Source organism: Lontra canadensis, unplaced genomic scaffold, assembly GCF_010015895.1.
Source record: "Lontra canadensis isolate GAN:19392208 unplaced genomic scaffold, GSC_riverotter_1.0 scaffold9, whole genome shotgun sequence".
NCBI classification, from domain to species: Eukaryota; Metazoa; Chordata; class Mammalia; order Carnivora; family Mustelidae; genus Lontra; species Lontra canadensis.
In genome coordinates, this window is record NW_022631003.1 from 35,938,694 (window position 1) to 35,944,819 (window position 6,126).

A 6,126-nucleotide genomic window follows, 5' to 3' on the forward strand; every position below is an offset into this window, starting at 1 on the left:
TATTTAGCAAACTTCCTGACTTCTTGTAATATTTTTTAAAAAGGAAACAAATGTGTATAAACCTTTTTATAGATATTGTATATTGTATGTATATACCTTTTTATAGATATATATAGCTTTTTAAAGAATGATCCTCGAATTCTGAAACAGTTTATTAGTTGTGTGAACTTGGGTAGAGAATTAACCCTCTGTCCTTCAGTTTCCTCATCTGGAAAATGAGGATAATAAGGGTGCCTTATAGGCTTGAAATGATGGTTCAGTTAATACAAGTATTGCAACGAATAATACAACTACAAAACACAAAAATAATACAGTAAAATAAGTACTACATGTTATTACTTCTTGTAAAGGCACCTGTACAGGCTGTTGATGTATGACATGCCTAGCACATAGTGCAATAATTGAAACAGTTTCTATTTTTTAAAGATTTTATTTATTTATTTAAGACAGCGAGTGAGTGGGGGGAACGAGCAAGGGGGGAGGGGCAGAGAGAGAAGGAGAAGCAGGCTCCCCAGCAAGCAGGAACCTTGACAATGTAGAGCTCAATCTCAGGACCCTGAGCTCGTGACCTGAGCTGAAGGCAGGCACTTAATTCACTGAACCATCCAGGCACCCTGAAAGGTTTTCTATGATATAAAACAGGTTCCTGGGGTGCCTGGCTGGCTCAGTCGTATAGCATGTGACTCTTGATCTCAAGGTTGTGAGTTCAACCCCCATGTTGGGGACAGAACTTACAAGTTAAAAAAAAAAAAAATCTCAGTGATAATACTTTCCTGGGCTTTAGGCTATAACTCAAGAAGTCAGGGGGCATAAATGGTTGCTCTGAGGATCCAGACTGGGCTTGAAAGAAAAGGAGAAAGTATTTTATTGTAAGCATGTTCATTCTATTTGATTCTTAACTTGTATTTGCTAAAGATAAAAATTGAGAATTTTGAGAGACGCCTGGCTGGCTCAGTTAGTAGAGCATGCAACTCTTGATCTCAGGATTGTTAAGTTTGAGCTCCATATTAGTGTAGAAACCTCTTAAAAATGAAATCTTTTTTTTTTTTTTTTTAAGTATTTTGAAATGTGCAGGGCCAGAGCACAGGGAAACTACTCATCTTCTTGAGGGTCTCTAAAATAAGAGATGTATCTGAAGCTACTAAAGAAAACAAGTTTGAGGAATGGGAGATTCTGATGGTGCTCCGAGGACTTCACACAAGGAAGATCTTTGCAATGTCCTGAGGGCAGGGGGGATGGGCACTTTTGCTCCCAGAAGTGGTGCTCAGACAACGTTAAGGACACCTCACCCAAAGGGATAGGAAAGTTCTGCTTTCTGATTGGCTCTGGGGGAGCTGGCCTGGCTGAAGTTCACCTTCAGACAAAAATTGTGAACTCTAATCTGCTGTAAAATTCACTGTGTGTGAGCATTTTCTCCCCAATATCACTCTAAGAAGACAGATCCCTTACCCAAGGTAAGGCTCATCCCCTCCCAGAAAGAGAGAGCAAAACGGCATTTTTTTCTGGAGTGGGACATGTTAGTTCAAGAGTGATCCACGGCTGTTTTTCAGACACCCAGAGAAAACAGCCTCCGAGGAGAAGAGAAATAAAAATCCATGCCCTGGGGTACCTGGGCTCAGTCACTTGAATGAAGGACCCTTGGTTTCGGCTCAGGTCAAGATCTCAGGGTCATGGGATGGAGCCATGCTGGGAGCTCCCAGCTCAGCAAGAGTCTATTTGAGATTCTCTTCCTTTCCCTCTGTGCCCCATCCCCCAACCCCCACATGCTCTCTCTCTCTCAAATAAATAAATCTTAAAAATAAATCTTAAAAAAAAAAATCCATGCACATTCTTTGATTTGACTTCAGGAATTTGCTGCCGAGAATGTTACTTCTAAACACCCAACTTTCAGGTACACTAGGGTCCCCAAATAGCTTAGCACAACTAGTCCATATCCTCCTCACTCCTCCGTGTGTTATTTCAAAACTCCTAATGTAATTCAGGATAGCATTACCTCCTTTGGAAAGGAACAGCTAGGGGTGCCTGGGTGGCTCTGTCATCAAGCATCTGCCTTTAGCTGGGGTCATGATCCCAGGGTCCTGGGATCAGCCCCCCATCAGGCTCCCTGCTCAGCAGGAATCTTCCACTCTGCTTGTATTCCCTGTCTTGCTGTGTCTTTCTCTGTCAAAAAAATAAATAAAATCTTAAAAAAAAAGAGAGAGAGAGAAAGAAAAGGAATAGCTAATATGTACACAAAAAGGGTACTCTAAGTTACAACTATCCAGTGAACACCTAGGCAATGAAATCTAATTATTTTGCTTTCCAAGACATTTAATCTTCACTTTTCTTCTTTCTCCACCAATAACTGGTTTCTCTCCTAGGCCTTGTATTTTTGTTGTTGTTTTTTTTTTTTTTTAACAATTAAAGATAACTACCAATATCAGTTCTTCATTTATAAGCAAGTATTGTTATTGTAGTTTCAACTTGAGCAACAATTCCTCCACAAGAACTCAGCTTCAAGGAAACTCAGCTGCCTGAAACATACGTAAGAATTGGGAAATAGGGGCACCTGGGTGGCTCACTGGGTTAAAGCCTCTGCCTTCAGCTCAGGTCATGGTCTCAGGGTCCTGGGCTCAAGCCCCACATCCATCAGGCTCTCTGCTCAGTGGGGAGCCTCCTTCCCCCTCTCTCTCTGCCTGCTTGTGATCTCTCTGTCAAATAAATAAATAAATAAAATCTTTAAAAAAAAAAAAAGAATTAGGAAATAAAGGATAATGGCAAGAAAAAAAAGGGGAGGGAGTTGTATGAATCTATGAACCAAAGATGCCTCAGAGATCCTAACTCATAGAGTTTATTTGCTCATATTGTGCCCCGCATTTAATATGTTTCTGGGAGAGACAAGAGTATCTTGTCAGATACTATATTACCTGGAGATATAAAGATGAATAAGGAAGGAATTTACAGTTTTAATAAGATTAGCTCGTCTGGTTTTGTAACCACATAACAACAAAAACAGAAAACTAATTAAAAGAATTCCCACAGGCACAGTGGCAAGATCAAATCTAGTTCTGGTTCTAGTGTTAACTCACAGAGTAATAAGAGGTCAGGCACTCAAACTCTGGGTATTCATTTGGATTAGATTATGTCAGAGCTCCTATTCCATTCCAAAATTCCATGAATATGGTTTTAAAAGAGCTGATGATCTGACAACAAGAGATAATTTTTTTAAAGGCACAAGATGTAAAAAAAAGGAAAAAAGAAAAAGGAAAGGAAAGGAAGAAAGAAAGAAAAGAAAAGGAAAGGAAAGGAAAGGAAAGGAAAGGAAAGGCAAGACAAGACCTAATTCTCATTTTGGGGTAACTTTTTATAGAAGCAAAGCACTCTACCCTTTGCAGGAGGATTTATTACCGCACGTAAGTACTATTCACAAAGGCCCGAAGGTAGGAAAAGTGCAGACAGAACAACTGTATATTCATATGTTTGCAGTCCTTATCCTATCATTTTTATTAACTTGTTCTCCATTGGAGAGCATCCTGTCCATCTCGATCCCTAAAACACTGTCTGCCACATATGTCTCAGTAAATATATTTTAAAAGAAATAATCTTCTGTTTTGATGGTTCTTTGACTTTTGCATTCAATATTATAACCAAAATTTGGGGAACTATTTAGGTTTTTTGTTTTTGTTTTTGTTTTAAGATTTATTTATTTATTTATTTATTTGACAGAGATCACAAGTAGGCAGAGAGGCAGGCAGAGAGGTGGGGGATGGGAGGAAGCTGAGCAGGGGGCTGAGCAGGGAGCCCAATGCGGGGGCTCAATCCCAGGATCCTGGGATCATGACCTGAGCTGAAGGCAGAGGCTTAACCCACTGAGCCACCCAGGCACCCCGGAACTATTTAGTTTTATCTCTAAATAAACTGGTTTAGCACTTGCTGACTCTGTTTTCCTAACCACCAGGCAATTCTCCAGTTCTCAACAGACGCAGACCACGTGGCCCACAAACGTAACTCATTCCTGACGCTATCTACCTAGAAATAGCATCAGATCCCACAGGTTAAGAGCTCAGTCTCACAAGACTGCCCTCCCCAGCCTACTTCAGATGCCAATCACAAGTCCAAGCTATAAACTGGTTATAAATCAGAGGTTTCCACGACCCCATTCTGGGAGTGGATTAATTTTGATAGAGTGGCTCACAGAACTCAGAGAAACACTTACAAGATCATCAGTTTATTAAAAAGGATATTGTAAAGGATACAGATGAACAGCCCGATGAAGAGGTCCATAGGGCGAGATCTGTAAGGACCAAAGCACAGGAGTTTCTGTCCCAAAGGAACTGCGGTGCACTGCCCTCTCAGCATGTTTAACAACCCAGAACCTGATCAAATCTTGTTCAAGAATTTTTTTAGAGCTTTAGTCTCCAATCTCCATCCCAGAGGTTGGTGGGTGAGCTCAAAGTTCTATCTCTCCAATCACCTGGTCTTTTTGGAGACAAGCTCCATCCTAATGCTACCTATGGAACTCTCACTGAATCACCTTATTAGCATAAACTCAGGAATGCTGGAAAGGGCTTGTTATGAATAGAAGTTACTCCTACCATTTAGGAAATTACAAGGATTTTAGGAGTTCTGTGCTGGGAACCAGATGAAGACCCAATCTCTTTCTTATTATCCCAAGCTGCCTATGCTTCATGACGTAACTTCCTCCATTCTTGGATTCCTAATTTTGCTTATTTTTCAGTGCTTCGACATAGCTTCCAATTTCTTAAAGGATGGAATTGTATGGGGCACAGGGAAGGAAAAAGTTTTCTTCAACCCTCTTAGGAACTCTGGCTAGGTCTGAAAAGTTAGAGACAGATTAACAGGAGAAAAGCATGCAAATTTTACTAAATATTTTATACATCCATGAGAGCCTTCACAAAAAAAAAAAAAAAAAAAGAAGACCAAAAGAAGTAACCAGAGCAGGAAGCTTTTATACCTTAAGGACAAAGAAATAATAAACTTGTGAAGATTGACAAGACAAAGAGGTTTGAGCTAAAGGTAGTAAATGGGGAGGAAGTACCTAGGAAGGTAAAGGTGAGTTTAATAGAGTTGTTGAACCAGATTTCTTTGCCCAAATTCCATGTCTCTGGGGATAAGAATGGTTTGGCACAGGGAAGGTGCCTTTCATGTAGGAGATTTATTTCTTTTGGGAAGAAGGGTAAGAATGGAGATGGAGGGAGGTCAGAGTGACCTTCCTACTTTTGCTGTTGTGTCAAACTCCTTCAGTTTAAGATATTCAGTATGTCAAGTTGCCATTCTCTGGGGTAGCATGTCCTGAACCCCATGTATATTGTCTGAATCACTGCAGGTATAAAATTGACTTTCACACTTCACATTTCAAAAATAAGTTGCCTGGGCATACAATTCTCAAAAATATTCAAGACTGGCACTGTGTACTGCCTTGGTAGTCAGAGCTGCATACTGGAGAACTCACATGGATCAGTCAGATTAGTAACTTAATGTGGAGGGAATGAAGATGAAAGTAGAGGAAAAAAATAGAGACCTCTTCCTATTTTTTTTTTTTTTCTGTCTCCCTTCCTCTCCACCCAAAGATGCACAGTAACAGGGATGGTAAGAAGGAGAGAAAATCAATAGGGAGATGCTCAGAAGTCTATAGGACACATCAGTTGTTTTGGAAAGTAGGTGAGAAAGAGGTCTTGCCAGGGTGATTCCTGAGTGTGCTTCCAACTTGGGTTCAAGGTGAATGCAAGCCTTTTGAGATGATCTACCTATCACACTGTATTCCAATGAAAAGAATTTGCCTACTTGTTTCTTTTGAAATGGGAGCATCTCAGGGGGCATAGTGTTATGTTCAGCTTTGTACCTTCAACGCCTGGCACAAAAATGAAATGAAAGCAGCAATGATAGAATTAAGGGCCATTTACATAAAAACAAACACAAAAAAACTTCCTTTCACATCCAGAGTGTTTGCTCTTTCTGAAAGCTTTTTAATGAAAAGAAACAGACAACACAGGGGCGGCTGAATCTTTAGGATGCCCCCGAATGCTTAATCACTGATTCACCAATACCTTATTGTACAAGGCACTGGGCTGCGTATTAAAAACACACAAACGAAAATATCTTTCAGCCTTGGGGTGGCTCAGAGAC